The sequence below is a fragment of the Lutjanus erythropterus genome, chromosome 10, assembly GCF_056507025.1.
Source record: "Lutjanus erythropterus isolate fLutEry1 chromosome 10, fLutEry1.hap2, whole genome shotgun sequence".
Taxonomy (NCBI): Eukaryota; Metazoa; Chordata; class Actinopteri; order Lutjaniformes; family Lutjanidae; genus Lutjanus; species Lutjanus erythropterus.
In genome coordinates this window covers 9,866,257-9,893,290 of record NC_139326.1, presented here as the reverse complement: position 1 = coordinate 9,893,290, position 27,034 = coordinate 9,866,257, and the positions used below count along the sequence as shown (strand labels likewise).

General features: G+C 41.1%; 1 pseudogene across 1 annotated transcript in view; it reads left to right on the top strand.

Annotated features, from left to right (window-relative positions):
- The window catches only part of LOC146320035 (serine/threonine-protein kinase Nek9-like), a 386,194-nt pseudogene that overhangs the window by 344,396 nt on the left and 14,764 nt on the right, over positions 1–27,034 (top strand). Inside the window, exons 7-8 of the transcript XR_014771495.1 lie at positions 15,309–15,346; positions 23,364–23,484. The product of XR_014771495.1 is annotated as a serine/threonine-protein kinase Nek9-like (transcript). The remainder of the gene's footprint in view (positions 1–15,308; positions 15,347–23,363; positions 23,485–27,034) is intronic.

Below are 27,034 nucleotides of genomic sequence, written 5' to 3'. Positions count from 1 at the left end.
AGTGTGTGTGAAAAATAGCGCTTGTATTTATTGTCTGCATGTGTGTGTTGAATGTGTGCACGCACAAACGCGGCCGCATAATAAACATCCTTTCTCTGATTTGATTGTTACCACAGTAAGTCCACCTGAGTGCCCCTAAAGAATTACTAGTCTTCTACCTTCATCTCTGCTTTAGATTTCGTTTTATGGTTTCTTTCAAATTTCCAGTGAAGTTATTTGCTTTTACTTGGCCATTGATAAAAGCTACATTAAAGCGGAGTGACTTTGATGCAGGGGAGAGGAACCTTTGGCAATGGGCCTTGATGAGACAGCCAGCCGGCCAGCCAGCCAGGTTTTCATTAGATGAATGCTGTGTGGGACTCTCGCCAGATAAGATGGGCGCCAACATACTGGAGGAGCCAACCAATATAGTTATAGCAAGGTGCTCTCTATTTCACTTCCTCTACGTCACTGTCTTTATGGAAGTCTGTGTCTGACTCTCTATCTCCATCTCTCCCTCTGTGTAACCTGTGAGTGGGTAAGGCTAGCCTGAACAGCTTCCATGCCCTTTGCAAATCAACACACCCAGAGCAGTGATTTCCATAAAGATGTCTCGGCCCAGTTTTGCTTATGAATAGGTCGACTGAAATAGGTAGCTCAGTGGTAAATGTCAGAGAGAGATCCAAGAAGCAGAGAGACATGGAGATATACTGAATGAGAGAGGAGAGTAAAAAAGAGAGAAAAGGGTGCAAAGGCACGGCATGCAGAAATATGAAAAATTCAAAGGTTCAGCTAAATTGCAGCTGTTGACATAACCATATGATTTGTATTACACACTTGCTGTCAACAGCTATTCTTGAGAACCTTTTTAGATGTTTATATCTTTTTGCAACACATAGTACTTCCTATTGCCTAACATTACATAACTAACTGGACAGCCATAGGTTCATTTTTAGTGTAAATGAAGATGCAGTGTACCAGAATGGCTTATTTCTGTACTAAATAAGTATATTGCTACATCAACATATTCATAAAGTGTTTAGATGAAAGAATAGCAAGAATTTCTGACATACATGCTTGTACATCAGCAAAGGTCATTAGCAGACAGGCTGCATGAAAGGCAGCTGTGTTATTCCAGGGTCAGTCTGTAACTGGTAGTCACCATTTTGCCCCCAGACCATGTAGGATGCCCTGGATTCCCACAGATAATAATAGCTGCAGAGAGATGGGCTGAAGAGTACAGCTGGGGCACGACTTTTCCCCTCTGTCTGGTGACCACACGCCATTTAAATGACACTCGGTGTGAGGCTGCTACTTCACAGAGACATCATTTGAAGTAGATTAAAAAACATTAAACATGTCATTTGAAATGAATTCACATTTGACAAAAAGTGATAATGTCATTTGGCATCGCCGAGTGGGAGTAATTAATTTTTTTTGGCCAGAAACACTGAAAAAATCCACAAACTCTGCAATGTTAGTCAATGATATGTTGTTTGACAGCAATGAGATAATTCTGTAGGACCTGAAACTAAAAAATGTGTCATTTACAGGTTACTTCTGGCTGCCTATTAAGCTCTTCTCAGACATTTCCCTGTTATGTTCAGCTATTTTGGCTCTTGCATTCCTTCACCGGGGCCCCTTGTCCTTAGCTTGTCAAAGACATGACCCTAAGAACTGAATGACCCATACACAGCGGCATCCCAGGGATAGACGCTAATATTTTGAAGCGCTGGCCCCACAGGTCACCAAGCCCCAAAATGTGTTAGTCAAGGTACATTCTCGGTGTCTGAAATGTAAAACAACACAAAAAAGGCATGTTAAGGCAACACAGTCTTCCTTAACTTTGACATTTGTGTTGTCCTGTCTTCCCATTAATTGTGCTGCAGTATTTCCTAAAGGAACTGTTTCTGGTTAAAAAAAAAAAGCACCAAGAGCTGAGAGAAACAAATTTTTAAACATCTCTCAGTACTTTTGTAGCTTCTAACTGAATCTCTATGGTTTGAAGTTTTGTTTCTCTGCGGTGTTCCTGTTTGTACTTTGATGAATCATCATGAATCAATTAATAGGAGTCATGTCAAGTTACTCCTGATGAAAACACAGCATTTCCTGATTTTGCTGCTTCATACTAAAAGCATTTAAATAGCAAAAAATGGGGGACTTTTATTGCAAAGAATCATATATTTAAGTATATAAGTATCATATTCCAGCCACCTGAACACCTGCTTCCTTTCATTCCTAAATTTTTGATGCTGTTTTGTTTTTTCATAACCTCCCTTTTCTGTTGCTCTTTCACCTTGTAAGGAACAGTTTGAGCGGACTTTGACATACATTACCAGTTAAAAGTCTGAGCGTACCTTACCATTCGCTTAATTAAATGTGCGTCCAAACTTTTGACTGGTAATGTATCGGTAGCTAGCCAGTGAAGAGTACTGTTCATAGGATGTTGAGCCACAAGGCACGAAGAAAGGATGTTTGTGTAACTGTACCATAGTGTTGGCAAATGCTCACAGTATATGGATAAAACTTGGTGGCCACAGGGGGCCACCGACATGGAATATTTAGTTGCCAAGAGTGTTGGTATCTGTGTTTTATGGCAAACCGTGCATCTATTCGCTCATTTGATTTATAGTGCACATATGTCAAATATCAAAAGTGTTGATGCTTGTGTGAATGCTGACACCTACAGCACGTGTGTTCAAGCTGTTGATTGCACAAGTGTTACATGTGTGCCCATAGATTCCTTTGAGTTTACAGGTGTGATAAACAGTTTGACTTGCCATCTTTATTGTACTGTAAGTTGAGTGACCCTGTTTGTGTGTCTGTGTATTTACACAAGGCATGGCAAATCCGCTCGCTGATTGTTTTAACTTCTGAGAGCCTGCGTGCACGTGTGTGTGTGCGCGCGCGCAATGCGGCAGATAGCTGATATCTATCGGGGCGTTAAGCTGATTAGTGTGAACTGTGGCCAGGTTCATTTGCATACGTTTCTTATCTCATTAGATTGGTATCAGCCTCTGTCACCATGCAAGGCCTCGACCGGGATGTCTTCGTACCTCGCACACACTCGCACACACACAAAACACGCACGCACGCACTCGCCCTTGATGCCCCTGGCTAACAACAACACTAATGTGTAACACCAGCCAAGAAGTGCAGCCTCCTCATCTCCTCTTGTCACCAGCACTACTACACCGCTGTCACGGCAACACATCACGTCTTCTCCTCAGGCTCTGCATGTCCCTGGTCTTATCAAGGTCATTAACTCGCATCTCTTACTCCCATCTCTACACTGTCATCCTTGGCTCATCTTTTTTTCTCTTCTTCTCTTGTTTATCTTAAAATCTTTTTTATTTATTTCTGAGTTAAAACACTGTCTGATTGTAGAGACATTTCTGAAATTGTGTGAAGATGTTACGTAATTTCAGATGGGGTTCAACTTAAGGTTAACAAAAGTAGCGACACTTAAATATTTTGATACCACGTGTTTAGAATGGTACAATATCTGTTAATTGCACTGACAGTACTGAAGCTATAAAAAAAAGTCTGTATTGTCTGGCCTGAAATTTAGCTTCAATTTGTATTTGTCGACTGTTGCAACTTTGTAAGAATGGTGTCTCAAGGAATAGAAATTTTGAGTAGTAAATAGACAAAAGATATACTTAAACAAATGCTACACGTGCATCAAGACTATTCTTAATGAATGATTGAATTTCCAAATAAATCCAGCAAATTTAAAGGTCAAGTGTGAGAATTTAAGCGGTCTTATTTTCAGAATATGGCATTAATGTAATATAATATTCATGTGTATGTTTTCTTGAGTATAAATCACCTGAAAATAAGAACTGATGTGTTTTTAATTGCCTGAGAGTGAGCCATTTATATCAACAGTGGTAGCTGAACACCGGCTCTAGATATGGCCTTTCGTGTTTTGCATAAATTTGGTGTCCATTGTAGGGTCTCCTACAAGGGAAGAGTAAGACGAGGTGTTTGCAAAAGCTCACCACTAGATGCCAATGAATCCTGTACACTTGCCCAGTAATTGCTTTCATAAAGGAGATACAATAAAAACTTCATTTAGTCAGACATCACACTTATTATCTCGCTATGCAGTAGTTAGTCTTCAGGCACAAATAGTGACTGTGGTCCCTGTTTTTTGATAAACAGACATGTCCATCTTGAGAAATGAACCCTCGTGGACATTTATAGAAGAATTAACGCACTGACTATTCGACCATTAGACTATCAAAATCTCATGCATCCGGATGACCCTTGAGTTACGAGTGCTGTACTCTTGACGTGTTTATTGACAAATAAAACAACACATCTGTTTGTGTGGCTATAATTTGTCTTCCTTTGACATGAGAAAGAATAACGCAGCAACTACTTTTTGTGAGATTAATAGTTTCGTATTTCAGCATGACAGAATCCTTTAGCTCGTGTTACAGTGGCAGCCTTGTTACTCTGAATCATTTGAAAAGAGTTTAAGAGCAGCTTTCACTAGCGACCACTTGTGCAGTTTCGTCAGACAAAGCTGATGTTTAAAGATGCATCTCACACTGCTGCTAGATAGCGTTTTATTTACTGTCATGCCTTCCATACCAAGGACAGCATTAACACTTTGTTTTATGAGTTCTGTCAATGCCGCCACGCCTGTGGACCAACCAATACATTGTTCTCATTTATCTATCAAGTGCTCGCCCGCCTTGAGTGAGTGGACCCGCGCCGAGTGCTTGTTTCAGCACTGCTCGGTCATCTCCTGTACATATTTCCAATTTCAGGTCACACCATGGATACTGATGGAGACATACATTATATCATCGCCTGGGTGGCCAGTGGAGACGGAGAGGTCATGTTAATTTTTAGTTAGAGCCGATAGTGCAGGTTACAATGTGCTGAGGTTAGCATATAACCTCTTATAGAAATAGCTGCATTCATAAACAAGGCAAGACTGAATGAATTTAAAACCTTTCTGGGGAGTTTTTCCTTTCCCGATCAAATGAACACTATAGAGATTGTAAAGCCCCCCGAGGTGATTGGTGATTTGTAATATTGGGCAATATAAATAAAGCTTGACCTTAGGTGCTCTAGTGGTCTTACTAGCAACTGATACAAAAGAAAGAGAAAATTACCTTATTACTGTCTTTAGTCAAAGAATACATGGTTGTATGGCATTTCAAATGGTTAGTGACAGGTTGAGGCACGTATACCTTGAGAAAGGGAGGAAAGGAGCAGGAGATAAGAGTATTAGTGGGGAGCAGAATAGTTAATTGGCTTAGAACAATTTTCACAATATCCTTAGTATTCTCATATTCTCTCCCCAAGTGTTGCTAATCAGTTTCATGCCATTGTTTGCACCAGGATTTGTGTGAACAATAAAGCGAGCACAAATCTCAACATAAGATCGAATAGGATCTGAATTCCATATACATTGTCTGATTATTAGAGCCACATTGCTCTTTATTTTCAGCCAGCATGTCGGCTGACAGAATGAAGCTAATTTATTTTGCAAGTCACTTAACTGATGTACTTTAAATAGTGCAATAATCTTAAACCTGCCCTTGACCTTGTGATGATTGAAGTGCCCTGAAGTTTCCTGCCCTTTGCCCTTGAGTTGGAACCAAAAAGACCAACCAACAGAACACTGTAAGGACTCAACTGTATCACTGGAAGGAAAATAATGACCATGAAACTTAAGACAGTGTCACACAGCTTTTGTGAACAGGGTTCAGTGTGCTCCACATAAACCCAGTCCTGGGGAAACTACTTTAATAAAACTGTAAACTACTGGCTGCATTACCCAAATAGTCATCTACTGAAAACACCACTGGGTTTGAATGTAGTTGAACTTCCACACCACTGCTGCAAAATGTAGTTAAACTAGTAATTGTAGTCAGTAAATATTAGTATAGTATAGTACTAGTATTACTAGTAATAACTAGTGATGCTTCATGTAGTTAATTACACCCTGACACTGCATAAACCACATCTCTGAATCTGGTGCAAATGAAGTGTCGTCTCCTTAGCACTAGCTTTAAAAGTGTAATTTGCACAGTGTTGTGTTTGGCTTGTATGTATGACTATGTTGGGCATTTTTCAACTTAAAATACTTTACACAGTACTCCAAAATAACAAGGAGACGAATCAACCTGTCAGTCAGTCATGTCAGCTAATTCTGATGTGATTGAACTTTATCCCTGACCTCTCTTAAACAAAAAGGGTCCTCAGATTTTGACACAGGACTCCCAGAGTTTACCTCTTAGTGATTTTTTTGTACTGTTACATGTACCTCCTCAGCGATGAAAGGAGCACATGTACATGCCTGCGGGTTAACTGTTAGTAAGAGTTAGTGGGGAAAAGAGCGCTGCAGAGACAGCCCCTCACATCTCTGTTCCCTTCAAGAGGCTAATGCTTTATTTATAACACTGCACCCCCCAGGTGCACACCTCAGGTCCCTGCACAGCCCCTTCTCTTCCCCACAGGTATACTCTGCGCCTCTGCCTCATACCGCGCTACCTAGCGCACCTTCACATGCCTTTCCTTTCAACATCCCACTCCTGCGGCTGCATAAGAGGAGGAAGTTGAGGAGAGAGATACAAAGACTCGGTGTGACGCACATACAATCTGCAGACTGAAGCGGTTTCACAGCCATGGTCTCCGATGTCTCGCTGCAGTTCTCTCGTGTGTTGGAGAGAAAGAACTGAATCCCCTATCCTCTAGCCCTGCTCGCTCCCACCGAGCCGAAAGATATGCCACAGAGGAGAAAGAGAGCGCCAGAGATGGAGAAAAAGAACTGTGGAGGAACACTAAAGGAATGGAGAAGCAGGATCGGAGGGGAGGTGAATGGAGAAGACAAAGAAGTGGGAGGGGGGTGAGAGCAGAAAGAAGAGATTGAAGAAAGCATGATAAAGAGGGAAAGAAATAGTGTCTCGCTCTTTTTAAACTTGGAGATGCTCAATCCCTTCTTCTCACTCCAACCTGCATTTCTGGGTCACTAGAGACATTTAAACTGCACTTATAATTAACAGCTATTTTTAAACAGGGAGGGAGAAGTGGAGCGGTGGCGAGGTACAAAAGCATTAAAATTGCCCCAGATTCGCTATTGAATAGGACACATCAAGGCAATATGCTGGCAGATCAAAGTGAGCGCGGAGAAAGGAGACAGGGCCGATCAGTGGGGATAAATTGTTCCCTTTATAATGGCATAAGAATAGACCTCTTTGCAGCTGAAACAATTTAATAACTGCATTCATTACCTCTGTCCAGCCTGTCTCTCTGTCTGTCTACTGCACAATGTGCAACCGCCTTTGCCATGTGCTACCTCTCTTTGTCTCTCCTTCCCTCTTTCTCTTTGTCTTCCAAACTTATCACCTCATTCCTTTTCTTTCTTTACATCACAGTCCTCGCTTTGTCTCCTCCCACCCTCCAGTGAGTCAAGCGTCCTCCACCTTTTCTCCAGCCCCCTTGTCCCCATCGTCTTGCCTCTCCTCCCGCATGCTCCAGCAGTAGCTACAGCAGCAGAGGTTCCACTGAGCCAATGTGCTGCAGGCCCCGCAATGAAGATGTGCAATGTCTGACACTCTTGGAATGAGAGCCCTAATAGAAGGGGAAGCGGTTATCACAGAGCTCCCCCAGGACCAGCCTCTGTGTGCCTGACGCTAATTATGGCGCATGCAAATGAATGTGCAGCATTAAAGTCAGGAGAAGCCTGCCTGCCTGACTCTGTGTGGAGGGGTTGTGTGTCAGTGTGTGCATGTGACTGTGTGCAAGTGTGCATGCACAGGCTGTGTTGTTCACAGTGTGAGTGTGTGAGCTTGTTTGGATGCTTGAAGGTGTGTGTGTGTGTGTGTGTGTGTGTGTGTGTGTGTGTGTGTGTGTGTGTGTGTGTGTGTGTGCATGCACAGCAGGAATGAACCACCGGGCCAATCCCCTTTTACCTTTTCACTTCTGCAACGGTTTAGATACTTACACTGATTCTTTCTTTATTCTTTTATTCATTAGTATAGACTCAAGGAGTAGGCCATGCATCAAGGATTAGGATGAAGAAACAGGCAATAATACAACCTCTCTCTATCTCTCTGTCTCATGCACAAATGTGAGGTTGAGCAGAGAGGATCTCACAGGAGGATTCCTATAAATACATCTCCCTCACATTCACAAGCAACCTCTCCAAGAGGGCGTCTTTATTAAAACCATTTTGTCTTCCCTGTGTGCCCTTTGCACGGTTGTGTGTGTGCATTTGTGTGTAGTAGCCTATATGTACATATCAGCATGTTTGAGTGTGCTAATACGTGTGCATTGTTTTGTATGTGTATCTCTATGAGTTTTTATTCATTTAATTGTATTTTCCTATTTCAGTATGTGTTTGTGGCAGCACTTTTATGTGGCAACCCCTATCTGTTTTCCCATCATTGTGTGTGTGTGTGTGTGTGTGTGTGTGTGTGTGTGTGTGTGTGTGTGTCGTCTATATGTTGGCCATCTTATCTCCCCATTAGCCTCTTGTGCCCTGACCAGTATTCCCTCTCTCCCCTCCCTGCTTTCTCTAATGGGTAATTTAGCCATGCTCGCCTGACATCTAGCCTATTCCTTGTTTAGTTGCCATGGCTACGCAGGCCTATGGATTGCTCCCTTGCTCCCCTGGCCTTGCAGTGGATGCTATAGATGTCTCAACTATTAGAGGGCAGAACTGCTAAACACACACACACACACACACAGCGTGCAGACTACACATATAAACAATTAAGCACTCTGACATGAATATAGATTAATCTCTTTGCAGACTAGCATCTCTGACTTAGATAAATGCTGAAATTGACAGTAATCATGAGAGTGATAGCGATAGTGTTTTGATGACAGGTTAACAACATAATAAATGCAATTGTAAAGATAATTTTTTTTGTTTTGTCTTGTTTTTTAAATGTCATCAATGCATTGATTCAGAATGATCCACTCTGTAGTTAAGGTGTAATACATGATTCTTTGTGTAATAATAAGAAATAGTGGGAGAAATCGTGTCTCTTAATAGCAGGTTGTGTTTTACACCTTGATACATCTTCCAAGGTCAACCACGTTGTACTAATCCAAGCATAATTGTTCTGCACTATGATGCGAGAATATTCTAAACTTGAGTGGCTCTCTTGATTTTCATTTGTTGTTATCTTTGGTAACTGTTAGCATTATACAGTGCTGTGAAAAAGTGTTTGCCCTCTTCTTGATTTCTTATATTTTGCATATTTGTCTCACTTAATTGTTTAAGATCATCAAACAAAACTGAATATAAGGGAAAGACAATGAAATTAAACACAAATATAGTTTTTAAATTATCATTTAATTTATTTGTAGGGGAAAAAAGTTATCCAACTCAACTGACCTTGTGTGAAAAAATAATTCCCACAGTTTTGCTTATTCAAACAATGAACCAAATTGACTACAAGGTCTCAATAAGCAGCACAGGCTGCTACGATTAACAGAAACTCCAGAAGTGGCAAGAAAAACAAAGTTATTGTAATATACCAGTGTAGGGAAAGGGTTGCAAAGCCTTTTTTAGTTGTTTTCTGAGCCTTTTATACCTTTATTTGATAGGACAGCTGAGGATGGAACAGGAAAGGGGATAAGAGAATGGGGTGCGACATGCAGCAAATGGCCATAGGCTGGAATAGGACCCACAACCGCTGCAAGAACTCAGCCTCAGTACATGGGGCACATACCCTACCAACTGAGCTACCAGGGCACCCCAAACGACTCCATTTCTGAGGCTCTGGGACTCCAACCACAGTGACAGCCATTATCTTCAAATGGAGAAAACTTGGAGAAGTGGACAGTCTTCCCAAGAGAAGCCAGCCCACCAAAATTCCTCCAAGAGCACATCATCACTTCATCCAGGAAGTGACAAAAGAACCCAGATGAACATCTAAAGAGCTGCTCTCACTTGCCTCAGCTGATGTCAGCATTTATAATTCCACAGTAGGAATGAGACTGGTATCCATGGGAGACTTGCAAAAGGCGAACCACTGCTAACCAAGAAGAACATAAAGGCTCATCACACATTTGCCAGAAAACAAGTCAATGACCCCCATTTGGGATAATGTTCTGTGGAATGATGAGTCAAAAATAGAACTTTTTGGAAGACGTGTGTCCTGTTACATCTGGTGTAAAGACAACACAGCATTCCACAACAATAACATCATACTAACAGTCTAACATGGTAGTGTTATTTTAATGGCGTGGGAATGCTTCTCTGCTTCTCGACCTATGGCACCTTGCCAGAATCGATGGAATCACGAATTCAGAAAATCAGGAAATTCTGAGGAGGGATGTCCAGCAATCAGTCTCTGTGATCTGAAGCTCAAACAAAATCGAATGCAGCAAACCAAACCAGAACACCAAGTCCACCTCTCATTGGCTCAAAAGGAGCAAATTAATGTTCTGGAGCGTCCGAGTCCAGTCCTGACTTGAATCCAAACATGAGATGTTGCGGCAGGAACTTAAGCAAAGAAGAATAATCGACAAACTGATCTCTGGTTATTGAAAGTGTTAAAGTGTTAAAGTTGGCACAAACAGTTCTTGATTTTTTCCTTCAAGAAATGAAATTATCAAGTAAAAACAGTATTTTTCATTTACAATTAAGTGGGACAAAAAGGCAAAAATAGAAGAAATCAAGAAGCACTGTAGTTTTTTTTTTTTCTTACTGTTTTATTGTCTTTATTTTGCTGTTATGACAGATCCGAGCCTGGCTGGAGGCAGCAAACTGCCAATAGACGAGGCCCTTTTGTACTTCTCAAAACGAAATCAGAACTCCAATCGTCAACCCAGACACCTACAGAGGCCAAGCTAGATGAGTCAGTGTGCAAGCATAAATGTGTGTGTGTGTGCATGCACACGTTTGTGCGGTATTGATTTTTATTTTCATTTTCTTAGTGGAATATATAAAATGTATTTGAAAAGTTTATACTCCTCTGCCTCACAAGAAACTTATTGTACTTTGTCATCAGTTTTGTGAGGTCATTCTAGTAGATGCGGTGCCATTTGCCAGAGCTGCTTTCTACAAAACTTACACAACAGTAGTGCATGGGAGAATGAAGGTTGCAGGCGGGCAGGAGGGAAAAAAGCAGTTCTGGATCTCATCCTCATGTATTTTGCAGGACTTGCAAGTTGGAGGTGGAGGGTTGTAGCAAGGGGCTTCGGGGTCAAAACAAACAACGAGCTTGAAGATTCATGCTTTTGCAGAAGATCTTGTTGTCTTTGAAGTTTCCACTATCGAGAGCAAAGGAGAGGGGGAGAGGCAAACGGGTATAGAGAGAGTTAGGATAGGAAGAGCGACGGGGGAAGGAGAACAAGTTATAGAAGTGTGAAGCCCTTGAGTTGAAACTGTGCCTGCCTGGGCCTACAGAGAGCAGATGACAGTAGCTTTGGTTTCTTTTGCAGAGCTCACACTACTTTTGCCTTACATAACCCCTCCCATTGTGCTTTTTCAATTATTTGGGGAGAAATCTTAAGTATGCACTTTAAAACTTAATGCTTTCATGTGTTCCGAAGTAGGGGGAAGAGAGGGGGCGCATTGCAGATCACACATAAAGGAGACGACTCTGACAAGTTTTCAGAATATCGACAATTATAATATCCTATAAGGTATATCAGCAGAGTTTAACAGTGTGCATCAGTGTTTTGAGAAAGAGAAAGAGAAGACAGACACAGAGAAAGATGTATAGCATTGTAAGTGCAGATGTAAGCAGTGAAAACTCTGACATTCTTATTTTTTACCCCTCCCCCCATCCCCAGATTCCCCTTAAGGTGCCCCTCACCCCCCCCCTTCTCCCCTCCTCATGCTTCTCTGTGAGGTTAAAGCGCACCTTCCCACTAAAGGGCTCTGGGGTCACGCATCTGCATGTGAAATGTGAACCCGCTGACATTCCTGGGCAGCCCTAAGCCGTGCAGTCCTTTTGTTCACTAGGGTGCCAGTGTCAGGCCTAACAAGACCGGCGAGGGTCTCTGACAGAGGAGGGAGAAAGACGAGGAGAGAGGTTGGCGTGTTATTGATGCCCTCTGCAACCACAGATGCCAAAGTAGGAGAAAAGAAAAGTTATGTGGCGCTTGAAATGACCACACAAGTACTTTCTTATTGGACAACCACCAAATTACATGAGCTGGCTGTAACACCCATGACGTTGCATGTTAAAGTAGTGATGTATGAAGCAGTGAGGGGGTCTATATATTGAATAAGGTCAAGGCAACCATGAAAAAAACAGCCAGGTTTCCCTGACAACAGTGCAGACGTTAGTGACTGGAAGACCGGTTTTGGCACCAGACTTGTTTATATTCACAGCTTAGTATAAAAAAAGTAAACTAAATTTACAATCTGCATTGCTGTTTCCACACTAGTCAGCCCTTTGATTTTTCAATCCTCAGAAATTGACTAAACCTGGTGTGTTTAACCTAACAGAAGACTTTAAGGCAGACCTTGGTGGACATGCAAGCTCTTTTAAATCAGGCAGCACACAGAGGTGCTATGGCAGGGCTGGGGTCCTTTCAGCCTGTGAATTAAGTTCTGAGGCACAAAGGGCAGCTATTCACCAAGCAGTGATGGACTTCACACTAGCTTTTATGTCCTCACTGGCAGGCAGAGAGAGAGAGAGAAAGAAGGAAAGAAAAGTTGTGAGGAATAAGTGAAATAGAAAATGGAGACATTGCTCAGGGGGGAGTGGTATGGTGTGACGAGGATTTAGAAAGGAGAAATATAAATATGAGTATGAAAACATGTAGAAAGTATGGATTGAGTTGATGTGAGCCACACATTTTGCTGCTGTTTTGTGGAGCATATTATTTTTAAGCTCAATATAGTATTGCATGTTCAGCTGAATGAAAAAATTAACATTCAGAAGAACATAATGGATCTTCAGACCTACAGATTATATGTTACACATCGTTTGGACAAAACTGTTAGGCCCTGTGTCCATATTGCACCTTTTTTCTCTGGCAGAAAAGTGCCGACAGGGTGATGGGGAATGCTGGAATGAAGAGCTTGTGCGGTGAGAGAAAAAAAAAACACTGTATGGACCCATGCCCTTAGTCCACACACTTTAAAGCATATACAAACAATTCATAGTCAGATCCTTTCCTATAACACAGATTCTTCAGGTAGCTCATGTTAAAGGGAAACTTTTGCACTAGATATTACTTTACTGGCCAAAACTTAGTGTTAGATGATGAAAATACTTATCTATCATGATCCCTGAAACGACCTTTAGTTCTTCCTTATATCCAATGACATCACTGGATTTAAGGAAGAACTACAGATTTTGCAGCAGAAGGACTGTTTTTTTTCTGCCAATGTAGCACACATACAGAGGAATTTATTGCTTCAATTGACATCACATGCTGTCAATCAAAAGTTTCCCTTAACGTTTATAAATCTAATAAGGTGTTTTTGTGTAGCAAAAACCTGTTGATATTGATGAAAACAACTTCTCATGGAAGTTTTCACAGTCTTGATTAGGGCCGCTCCAGAAAAATCCCCACGTTAAGTCACATTCTGACGGTCAAATCTCTGAACTTTTGTGTTTTAGCGGCATCATTATACACAGAGCAGTGCAGGAGCAACGTGGCAGGCTATTAACTTTATAAACTCAAAATGACCACAAACCACAAAACTAATTGGGATGGGAGCAGAGAGGGGTGATAGAACAGTATTAGGACAGCGTGACGCCAGATTGCAAGGGCAGCGCAGTCTGTCGGCTGCACTGATGTTCTCTGCTCTGGTGATGACTGTAAGTGAAGGCAGCTAAACCACTTTTGAACCAGACAGGGGTACAACCTCCTCCATAACTGCTGTCTGCTGTGATTGACTCTTCGGCTGACAGAGCTGTCAGCAGTTGGGCAGGAGAGACTCTCTGTGGTGCGCTGGGATTTTATAACCGAACTATCAGCAGGACGCACTCCTTTACTTTCTATGACTGTGGAAAACTTATATTTTCACATCACATTTTACAAAGAAAAGTACTAAAAAGTGAGATATGCTAGTAGATGAGACTGATATAGGAGTTCAGTTTTGTGCTGAACTGAAAAAAAAAGGAATGAATAGTCTAATCTTCGTACTGAACAACCAAATCCAAGTTGGGTACAACCCAAGTTTTGATGCTGATGTGCTTGTTTGAGGTCCCAGTGTGTATCACCTTCAAGAAAGCATTTCCACTTTGCACTTTGGGTTTTGGATTAAATACTGCTATAGTATTTTTTTATGTGTCTTGAGGGCGTGAATATTTTTACCAACTTAACTAAGACCACATGAATATTTTAACAAACTGTCATTAGTCATCACTCCAGTTATGATACTCTTTGTCGTAAAAGAAGTACCCGTCAGGAGATTAATAAAAGTGTCACATTTTGACAGTAAAACTGAGCACACTGTGTGCACCTGTTATTGCCATCTTGAATCAGATTTATTTGAACTGATTTATCTCTCCGGGGAGAAATCACTGACTGATAGATTTTGGAGATCGCTTCTGATATCTAAAATCAACATGTGTCTGTCTTTTCTACTTGTCCAAATGGTTGTGATGGGAAGATGTGTGTGCATGCACGTACATAAAATCGCTTAATTTTCCAGTCACACATGTACTATAAATGCAGACACACAATGTTGCTATTATGGCGGTGTATTAATGAAACCAAAGCTCCATACATGCTGTCACCAAGAGGTCGTACACACACTCTTACACACACATGACCCCACACACGGCCCTTTTCGCCATACACTTTTACTTACTCTAACATATTGTAAGTGGGGCCTTACACTCCCATCCCACATTCCTTCCCCTGGGGAACCTGGTGCAGTGTGAGTGATTCATTTAGCGCTACTACATTAGAGCTGTCCATCCATCCGGTCTGCTTTTCCAAACACATCCATCCCAGTCCTAGTTAAAACACTGGGGGATCTCCTCCACTCCACCTCCACCCCCACCAAAGTCTTTTATGATGTCCATAAAATGGAAGAGTGCAGCTTTACTTGAACTAATAATATCTGAGCTTACAGGGCCGTGATTGATGATCTTTAAAGCCAGCCCGATCGGTCTCATCTTTCTTCAGATTTTTATCACTGACTTGTTTGCAGTCATGTGCAATCACAAGCACCGGGAGAGGTAACAAGTGCTTGATGTATGATGCTTGAGCCACTTTTGTCAGCTGCGCATTTCCCTTCTCTCCCTCCGCTTTTGTTTTTTTCTTTTTCTTTTCTATTTTAACCCCAGGCTTCTATTTGTTGCCTTTCTTGAATTGTTTGCAGACTGTTGGTTTACTGTGTTCTCTCTTTCTCTCTCTCTTCTTTTTTTTTTCAGATGGTGGGAATGTCTTCTCCTGGGGGATGGGGCAAGAGGTGAGCCAAACATTTTTCCACTTTTGGCCTTGCCAGGAGAGGCAGACTTAAAACAACACTGGACTCCAGGCTTTTTTCATATCACACAAGTGTTCTTGCTCTCTTTCTCTGTCTCTGTCTTCCATTTTTGAGACATTTTGAGAAGATTTTTTTTTGTCTTCCAGAGCGGAGATTAAAAGGTTTTTGGGGAATCTGTGTCCGAGCCCTCCCTTCGAGCACTTAATATCCTTCATGGTGTGCCAAGAACGCACATCTTTTTAAATTCTATAAATCACCTTTATGGGATCTGCTGTTTGTCCATTTCAACTCCTCTGCTTCACATGGACAGAGCAGGAAATCCTCTTTGTGGAATCGACTGTAGTTTATGCATGTGCATGCCCCCTTTGAACACACGTAGCCAAAAGTCTGTGCATGTGAGCCTGTGTGTGTGTGTTTGTTGGCCCTGTCCTGTCTCTCCTCCTCTGTTAGATAAAGAATCCCACCTGTCACCGAGGATTGTTCTGGCCTTTCATTTAAGACGTTCTTTAAAGAGCCGCATCATTACACAGCCTTCAGACAGAGCCCGGAGAGTGTAAAACCTAGGCCCACCTCAATCCCTCTGTTCCCCTCTTCCTCTGATTCTTCTTCCTCCCAGCTTTGGTGTTCATCTGTGAGGTCGTTTGAAACCGCGGCCAAAATGTGATCACTTTTACAACGTGACAGTGAGGATGATGCTTTGCCAGGGCAGTGAAACAAACATGTAGGTGAAGGTTAGAGAGACATGGGGAGCAATGAAAATGTTAGACATCAGTTGTTATGAGCTTTGACGTGGCCTTGGCTTCCATACAGCAAAGGGTGGCTCCCAGTCTAACTAGACTCATTGGATTTTCATAGGTGTTCTTGCGTCTATATAACTCTGCGTTAGTCTCCGCAAGGGCACCGTCTCTTTCTCCTCTCTCCCCTCATCATGTTCTCTCTTTCTCCTCTTCCTCCATCGCTCCTATCTTCCTGCCCTCTCCCTCTCCTCTGTCTTGGAGCCGTTCTGATGATTGATTGTTTCTCTGTGCAGTCTGACAGGATGTAGCACACTCTCGGCCCCAGGGGCCCTCGAGCAGACTGCACCACCTGATTAAGACTCCCCCTGTAATCAGCCGCACAGTGCCACACCGAAACTACTCCCGTCAACACGTAAAAAAATAAGAAAGGTTCCACCTCTTGAAAGATAACACTTTGTTTGTCGCTGCAGAAGAAGTGAGATGAGGGGCCATCTTGGACTTTTTTTTTTTCTTTACTAAGCTGATACCTTCTTCTCTCTGGGGCTTAAAGGTTCTTATGTATCAGTAGCAGCAGAAAAAGTAGAAAAGCAAAAGGTCTTAAACCTAATAAAGTTTTCCGCTGCCTTACTAAGGTAAACCCAGGCAGCTCTAACCCTATTACGCCTGGTAATAGTATTACAGATAGAAATCTCATTGTTTTCCTCCTATTGAGACTAAAAGACGGACGGCCTATGCTGTATCGCATGATTGAGGTGAGAAGGAATTTGAATGATGTCAGAGAGCGTGCGCCACAGCCAGAATCAATATGGTAACAGCGTAACGGGGGTAAGCAAGTGTCAAACCAAGTAGGAAAGCTAAAAGTAGTGTTTTGTGGAGTAAACAATCACTTTTAGATGCACTTTTTAATAAATAACAACAGAATGTAAAATCTTCGTATCTAAATAGTCACATTATGGGTTATTGAATTAACCAGCCTGTGTCACTGATGACGTAAACCTAATGCAGACTAATAAATCTGCAGTCGGGAGTCATGTCTCGACTCCTAATGTCAGCTGTGTGATAACAGGGTCAACCGTCTGCTGTGCTCATGTCAGGGAGTTCAACCGGCCAGAGACCTGATTGATAGAACATCCAATAGACTTTCTAATGTGAGCTCTAAGCAGTCTAAATAATGAGGTAGACAACATGGAAAGAAAACTACTCTCTCATACAAAGCAGATGATAAGTAGTGCAGAGATGAGCTACAGATTACAGGATATCTGCATTGCTTATTATTTAATCGTTTGCAAAACTACAAGCAAAAGTCCTCCTGGAAAATTAGAAAAGAGTGATATTCAAGGAAAAATACAGCTGCAACTAAGGATTATTTTCATTATCAATTAAGCTGATGATTATTTTCATGATTAATCATTTACTCTAGGGCTGCACGATATGATAAGAAAATCTTTTTGTGATTATTTTGACAAATCTTGCCATTGCAATATGATTCATGATTAGTGGGAATGGTCATTTTTGCATCACAATTTTCATTTTCACTGACAAAAATAATGTTTAAAATCATGAAGTGACATTTGAGAACACAATTTGTAAGCCAGAGCATCTCTGCAGCACTACAGTACTCCATTATAATGTTTTTTTGTCATACATTTTTCCTTCATCAAAAATCTGAAGCTTCAGGGATTTGGATATTGCACTTGGCCATATTGCGATTTTGATATTATTTCGATCAATTGCACAGCACTGATTTAGTTTATAAAATGTCAAAAAAAAGAAATGCTCATCACAATTTTCCAGGGTGTCATCTTTAAATTGCTTCTTTTGTCCAACAAACAGTCCAATTATTTACTCTCGCAAATGACAAAGGCAGCAAATCCTTAAGAATCTGGAACCAGTAAATGTTTGACATTTGTGCTTGAAAAAAAGACTGAAATAATCAATCAGTTATCAAAATTGTTGCTGATTAATTTTCTTTGATGAATCAATCAGATAATTAATTGTTTCAGCTCTCAGTATATATACGACAAACCAGGGAAAATGAAAATCTGCTGTTATTTGTCTGTCTTTCAGCCGGAGTTTGGAAGTAACAAAATATTTGTACATCATTACTCTACTTTAATAGATTTTTCAGGTGTCTGTACTAAAGTATTTCTTTTTCTGACACCGATTTTCTTTTACCCCCTATATTTTAACACAAATATCTGTATTTTTCACTTCTTACATTTTCAAAACAAGCTTGTTACTTTAGTTTTAATACATTATTTTTATTTTGAATTCTTCTGTGCCACCTCCCCAACATCAAAACCAATTTCAATCGAAATGCGTGGATTAAAAACAGATAGAAAAGACAATTCCTCGCATGAAAGACCAAGACAAAAATGTAAAAGATGCAGCAAGACAAAACAGACATGAGATGGAGACTTGACCATGGAGAGAAGATGAGGTTCTGTTTGCCACTAGAAATGTCTTTCAGAAGGTGATTTTTTTTCTTATATATACTTTGAGTACATTTCAGAACCTGCACTTTAACTTGAGTGAAGAAGCTGAATCAGTACTTAGACTCTTCGCAGTCCTTTTTTCACATGTACTTGTACTTGAGTAAAGAATCTGTGCATTTTTGACACCTCTGCTTTAAATAATGTGTTTTACCCAAATATATGTGCCTGAAATTACAAATAATAGTAGTAAAACATAAAATCAAACATTTTGTCCACTATTGTTGCTTTTCCCACTTGTGTGAAATGTATCTCTACACACTGGGAAGCAGTCATGTGTGCCATGTGTTTATGTTTTGTCTGAGGTATGGCTTCAGTTCAGTGTGGCCATTCGGGCTGTCGATTGCAATCCTGTCTGTAATGTAATGATGAGGGTTGCTCATCAGGCATGGTAAATAATAAGTGAGCCGGCCTGGTGGTGGTGGAAACCCCGGGCCTGGTTCCAACACAGTTCAGGCCTCATCGAACCCTGGGTCTGTTCCAAATTGATGCTAATATGGTCTGGGCTGCTGCAGTAGAGTGAAATGAGGATTATTGATACCATGAATCAGGATTCCCTCTGTGTGCAAGAAGAGAGCATGTCTTTGTTTGTGTTGGTGTGTAAGGGCACATGCATGAGTGCATTTTTACATTAGTGTGTGTCTATGCATGCTCATGCTCTCAGATGTGTACATAGTGTAAGCATCTTTGCCTGTGGGTGTGTTCGGTATTTCAGTGTGCTCACATTTATATCTGTCTATGTTTTCCCTTTCCCTTCCTGCTGATGCCATCAGTACACACGTCGTGACTGATGACAGTCGTTGCCACAGTCTGATGCTCTGCTGCTTAATGTCCTTTTTGTTTATTAATTAACTGCAGGACATATATGCTGAGAGACACCTATTGATTCTACTGCTGCATTAATTGATTTTGTGCTTCACTAATCATATTGTTGCTGCAAGATCATTACTAGGCCTCTGTGTGATCACTTTGTGGTGGAGGGTTGTGTGTTGATAAACCATGCTGTTGTTAGTTTTGTGGCTGAAGTGTTGAGTTGTCATTTTGAATGGATATGTTGCTATTTTTATTACATGAGAGTACACTGAGAGTGAGAGGGGGATGTCACTATTGAGTCCTGGCAGCCAAGAACAGAGTCAATAAAGGGAAAAACCAAGTCTGAACTTCAGGTTTCAAGTCCTAAAGCAGCCATAATGGGATGTTCAGACTACCAGTGGCACAGCATCAGGCTGCAAGTCTTTTTCAATGGAAGCTGGTGACATGAAGCCAGAAACTGTCATCTGTCATTTGTCGCTGCGTGTCAGGCATGACACTGTTGCTGGCCACGTTTGGCTGTCAGTAATGTGAACATAATGTAATTCATCCTTTATCAAAGTAAATGTAAACACCACAATACACAAGAGTTAATTCTGTGTTTTATCAATTGTTTTGAAAATAAAAGTATGTAAGTAAAATTTTATTTATGTAGCACTTTTCAAAACCTTGGTTACAAAGTACTTAACAAAAGGATTAAAGTTCAAGCAAAACAATAGATGAGTATAATACAAACATTACAATAGGATAAAATCGCACAATAAAAACCAAAACAATTAGGGGAGGTTTTCCACAGTCAGTGGAAATCAGTTTATCCACAAGATGATAATAAAGCAAGGTGCAGTCATTCAATAAACAAACAATGTAAACAGAAGCCAATGAACCGTGCACCACAACAATGCCTAATAAACAATCACAATAAATACAAACATATATAAAGTACATATGTATTAAGCATGTAAAACTTCAATAGATTAGACCCACAGCAAGGTCACTATATTAATACAAAATATTTTAAAAAGAAGACATTAGCACAACCAAAAATAATCTGCAAAACATGACGTGAGAGAAAGGGGTTGCAGATCTTTTTAAATTTGTTAGTGGAACCAGATAAAGTCAAATCTCTTCTAATTTAAGAAACTATGGCACATCTTTTAAAAGATATTTTTGGGCCTTTATTCTTAAATTGATATGGAAGCTGAAGATATGTCAGAAGAGAGCAAGAGGGTGTTGGGTAATGACATGCATTGGGCTGCAGGCGGGAGCTGAACCCACGGCTGTTACAGAAGACTCACAGCCTCAGTACGTGAGGCTGATGCCCTAACAAGTGAGCTCCCAGGCCGCCACTACACTACATCTCTAAACTGATATGTATGAGTGGTTGGAATTGGGGATTTCCCATTGTAATAATATCAATCTCCTGGCTAACAGAATAGCAACTATTATCATACTTTAAGATTAAGCAAACTTGGTGGCACCCCAAACACAGCAGAAATAGAATTAGGAGCTAAATTTCCACTGGGTTCATAAAGTGTCAAGGATCTCAGTGTAATATTTATCTAAAGAAGGGCACAGCCAGAACATAGGCGTATAACTTGCTGGTGTTCGTTGACATCAATCACAGGTTGGAGACACATCAAATATTTTTGCAAGCTGAGCTTTGGTGTGGTGGGGTCAGTGTAGACTCATGCACTGAATAAAACCATGTTTGGCACAGATAGAGGAAGTGTGCACCCTTTGCAAAATCTCATATCACACATCCCCTGAAATGACCTCTTCTGTTCTACCTCCTAGATAACTTTAAAGCAGTTAAGAGAATCTGAAGGAACCTGAAGGGAGTTTATAAACTCATACGTGTTTGAGCACAAACTTCCAGGCACACAGACACATGAAAAAAGTAAATCTGGATCACATTGTTGAAGGTGGGCAGCAGAACCTTGACAGCTAAGAAAAGGTGAGCGTGTCCTCTGATATAAAACACTACTCCTCTATCATTGAAACAAACAGATTCCAGTGTTTGTGTGCATCTGACTGCCAGAGGTTCCCCAGTGAGTCTGACCGGGGGTTACAGTGTAACCAAAGCGTCTGTCTCCTGCTCACCACCCAGATCAGCCGGTTCAGCTTGACTGGGCCCAGTTGTCTTGGTTTCATACTGACGACTGTCTGGGAAAGGTCTGTCTGGGGTTCAAGTACATTAAAGTCATCCGCTCCCCTCCCACTGAGCCCCAACACAGATGGCTCCAGATGCAGCTGGCACAGCATGGAGCAGCACCTGACAGTGCTCATTCACTCAGACACACACAAAAATACACATAATACAAGTATAAACACATGCAGACACACAGACACGTGCACAAATGCAGGTATGGACACATCTGCTCACTTACCTGCACCTAAATGCAAGTAAATTTACACACACACCTTCTGATGGAAGCACAAACACTCACACCTATAAATACATAAACACACACACTCACAGCAGGAACATATGCTGCCACGCATCTACAAATCCTCACAGTAGCGCACATACGAATAAGCAATTAAAGACCCAGATTACTGCACGGCTCACACACACACTCAAGACGTAAACCCACACATATTGTGCTCAATTTCAAACATATGCCAGGGCATGCCGACGTGCACATGAGCACAGTGCAGAAAGCCCTTTATCTCTGCAGGAGCAAGCAGGAGAGAGAGGAGCAGGGCAGCTGAGAGGAGTCAAAGTGAACACGCTCACCATTTCTAACACAAAGACAGAGATGTAAATTGAAGACAATGAATTCTATTGTACTATCTGAGACAATATGGTTATTAACAGAGAAATCTGTAATGTATATATTGTACTAAATCATAAAATTACCACAATATGTCATCAGAGATTAAGGAAGCATGTTAAGTTTAAATAATTGTTTATTTGACAACAATGCAACAGCCACAGTGTTGCCTTTTGAAATTTTTATTCCAGGCCAAAATAACTTTTTTCCTGCTCATTTCCTGCTAATTAGAGTTCATATTAATGTTCCCCAAATGAGTCACTGTGTGTGTTTATGAGTAAGAAATAAATACTGATCTTGTAGAAAGCTTATATGTTTACAGTAGTTAAACTGAGCAGTATGTGAATGGAGTTTGTCAGGCAGTGAGACAAGCAGTCATTAAAGTCCAACTCCAGTCTCAACTTTACATTGACCGACAACTGACACTTTCAAACAGCTGATCATTTTACAGTGTGGTCTCATCCTCACTTGTCATTGTCAGTGTATGATCTTGCACGTGTCTTGCAGACCAGTTCCAGCAGCCAGACCGAGCCTCCCTGAGTTAGGGGAGGAAGAGCAGGGGGAAACAACCCCAACCATAGATAATGTATTACTTAGGATTTCAACCTATTTAATATACACATTTTTGTACACACAGTGGCTACATAGTGCTCCTTTAAGCCTCTGTGTTTTAGCAGAGTTTTTACGCTCATTGATGAGGGATTGCATTGCCAAGTAGTTGTGCATGATGGTAAATGAAACATGAAACAGAGTAGATTTTGGCTGGTGTAAGAAATATGCAGCGTGCCTTTTTTTTAACAGTATTTCCTCCTCGGTGACAGCCATTTGAGACAAGATGAATTGCCAGTTGCTGGTGTCATATATAACCTTACACAGCAGATATTATAACAGGGTCTTACAGAGATGCACTTAAATTATGATACTCTGGAGGTGATATACAAGTCCTATATGACAAATCTAACAACCATGTTTGCATTCAGGAATGGCAGGGCAGCATGAATTAGGATGAGATGAAAGATAGACTACTGCCGCTGCCACACAAAACGGGAAAACTGTTTCCCCAAAATTGACATACCACTTAGCCATGTGTCTTTATTTAAGTATTCTGTCTATGAGCAATGAAATCACTGGGATTAAACTTTTATTTAATCCTGTCACTGACACCATATCATTATTTTGCTTGCAGGGACAGCTTGGACTTGGTGAGGACAGAATTCACGTCTCCACTCCTCGTCTCCTCAGCTATTCTCAGCTGGCTGAGGTCACACAGATACAGGCAGGGGACAGCTACAGTGCGGCTGTCACAGGTGAGCGGAGCGTCCAGCCTGCTGTGGGGGCCAATAGAGACGTTTCATTTTTCTTTCAACTGTTAAATTTGGCCTAGAAGTGTTACAGGCATAGTTCAGTTTTTTTGCAGTGGGGTCATATGAGGTGTATTATCTACAGTAGAGGGTGGTCACTGTGCCCCCAGTTTGGAGAAGCAAAGAGGAGTCCTGGCAGGGAAGCTCAGCATTGCTGCAGAAGAAAAACATATTTTAGCTGCAAAGAGGGCCTAACTAAAAACATTCCTTATCTTTTTAACGCCTGTCTGTGCAGCATGCTGGATTACATCATAGATCAGCTGTTTGGGTCAGAAAGTTTCAGGATCAGACTGATCATTTTGTTTTATTCGTTTATTTTTCTAGTGGTTTTATACCAACTTAAACTATTTTTCTGTTCAGTGCGATGAAAATATGTCAGCAATGAAAATAAAAAAGTAAACTTTCAGAAATATTGCGCTTTCTCGCAGTCCTTGAATGTTGAAGTGGCCCTCCTATGAGATAACAGTGCCATCATTGGCACCAAGCAAACTGGAGAGGAGTTTGGAAAACCACCTCAAGTCTCAGTCTGCAGAATTTCTTCCTCTGTATCCTCTGGTTCATAGAGGTATCCTCTTGTCTCCACAGTGAACAGCATTTCTTCATCGCTGTCATAATCACTCATCTTTATTTTCTTGCATTTAGTGTTTCTTAACTCCAATCAGCTGATCTGCGGCGTAGGTACAGGCAGATGTTTATGCATAGGAATACAGAAGTAATACTGGTCAGAAAATGTAGTGCTAAAGTAAAGGGCTGTATGAAAGCAAAGTAAAGCAGTGAATATACTCTAAATACAGCAAGCACAGATAAAGATTTTCTTAGGTAGGCCTTTTTTAAGTGGCTACAATACATTTTTCTGCTGATCCCGTCTGCAGAGGTACAACACTTAGCTTTCATGCTGGTTCTCCTCTCTGCTGCTCTAAACTGGGGGCACACTGACTGTCAATACAGTTGTGATAATGATGGTAAAACACTGACTATGGGTACAGTAAGTACCTCATACATCAGCATGGAAAAAAAAAAAATATATCCCTTTAAGTGCAATAAAATTACACTGCTTAATTCAAATCTTCAAACAGCAAATTATCACTGCCGATATCTATATATCTATTGTATATACAGTACACATTTAAAAAAACTTAAAAGTTGTTTTCATTCCACATAGTATAATAACAACTTATTAAGTTGAAAACCTTATTTTCCCAGCAGTATCCCTCACTATGGCTTTCAGCCATGCAAATTTTTTCATCTACATCATTTCATTGAGTTTTAATTAACACTACAAGGATTCGGTGTCCTCAAATGACATCACTCGGAGCACAAATTCAACCTCATTAGCTCTCAATATCTCTTAAACCAAGCAAAATTGTGCAATACTGCACCCAGTAGTGTTACGTGATAGATGATGTACATAATGAATTGATTTGTTGTTCGACCAGCTATCCCCTAAACTACCCTGCTAAGGTTTCAGACTCTCCCTGTGGCTACTTTGTTATTAATAAGACTGAGAGATAAGGAGACACACCAGTTTTTCCACCAGCCTGCTCTTCTTTCCTAAAAAGCCAAACTCAGAGCCCTTTTTACTGACTAAATTTAAAAACAGGTAGTCAGATAGTGCCTTTTTCTCTCTTTATTCTCTAACTTGTATGATTTCCAGCAATCTGATTCGTCTCCCGTCTGCTCCACAGAGAGTCATTGAATTGCCACGAAACTAGTTCTAATACATTTACACCATTACAAAGTGTCAGGCAACTACTTCTCCTTCAATTGCTGCTTGCCTTCTGCCAGACAGCTGGAATTAAAGTGGTTACACTACAAATGTAACATCAGCCACTTAAAGAGAAAAGGCATTGTGCTTGTTTCAAGACCAGGGCACATTTACAGCCAACTGCTGTACTGCAATATTCTGTTAAAAGAATTGCCTATTGTTGAACAGAGACGTCTGCTGGCACCGTGCGAGCGAGGTTTCGCTGGAAATGCCACTGGTTCATTAAATGAAACGCAGTCAACATATTAAGTTTAGTCCCATTTTGATTCTTGGCGCATTGAGGACTGTTTCCAGAGTGAGGCTCTACCTGCCGCTGGTACAGTTATGTCTTTAGGTGATCTATAAAATGTTATTATTTAAAACAAGCTCTTTATGGATTGCTTACGAGGCATGCTTAGCACATGATTGATCTGACCTTTCACAGACCGTCGTTCTTTGGGAAAACATCAGCCTTAACCTTTTTTAGCTGGATTACCCTGCCAGCGTCTCTGTACGTGTGTGTGTGTGTGTGTGTGTGTGTGTGTGTGTGTGTGTGTTTCTGTCAGCCTGTGTGTGTGTACATGCATGTTAGTCATGTAAGTGCATTTCTGTGTGCGGTTAAACGCCATCTAGCAACGCCTGCCTCATGTGCTTTTATAAGGTTTGCCTCGCCGAGATGAAAATAATACATCGCTGATTGATTGATCAATCATGTCTGAAAGGGTATCTGTGTCTGTGTGTGTGCAAGAGTGTGTGTGCGTGTGTGTGTGCCAAGGCTACGTACAGCTTGATGCAGAATAGAGATTGATGGAGGCTTGCCGTGAGGAGGATACTCAGTTATCTCCTTGTAATTAAAATCCACCTCATAAAGATTATTGACTCCCCCACCACACAAACCAGCATGCTCCCTCGCTTGGCAGGGTTTGCAAAGCGCTTCTTAAAAAATGAAAAATAGCATATTAAGCAGCACATATTTCCCATTTATGCGGAACATTTAGATGTGGTTAAGTTATCGTAATGTGCAATAAAACCTGGATGTGAAATTTGTAATCCACTTTGGAAAATTGCTTACTATATTGCTTTAACATCCCCTGAAAGAGCTTTTGAGATGTGTGTGCCAGGTTTATTGTACGCCATAATTTAAAAGTCCTCAATGCAGGCAGTAAATATAAATTTATTAGTGGCAGGTTTAAATAGGCAGACTGAGGTAGCATGAGTGAGTGGCTGCTTGAGTGTTTGCTGTATGTGAGGACGTACTGTGTGTGTGTCTTTGATAAGTGCCAGCTGAGAGTGCGCTTGGCATGCCGTGAGGACAGGTGAGAGTGTGTGTATGTGTGTGTGTGTGTGTGTGTGTGTGGTGTGTGGTGTGGGTGGGGTTACGTCTTACTACAGTGCTGTACATCAACTCCCTGTTCTAAACTAAAGCAAACTGACAGGATGTAATTCCCAGGTCCATTTAACTGTTTCTAATTGGGGGTCAGTGTTTCTTTTTGAGTTTGGAGGAAATCAAAGTTGTAAGGTTCAGGAGCAGGCTAATCTGTGGTGGTAGACTGGGCTCTGGTTTCCTCCAGGCCCCGGGTCATAAATGTGAATTAGTCTGGAATCTCTCAGTTCATTTTCAGTTTCTAAGGGGTGTCATCAGCGGGCGCAGACCAAAATGACTCTGCCAATTGAATAGACCTACAGCTCTGTCAATCATAGTAATGAAATGTGTGACGTAGCGTGAGTGACATATGCAAGTTGGAGCGGTGC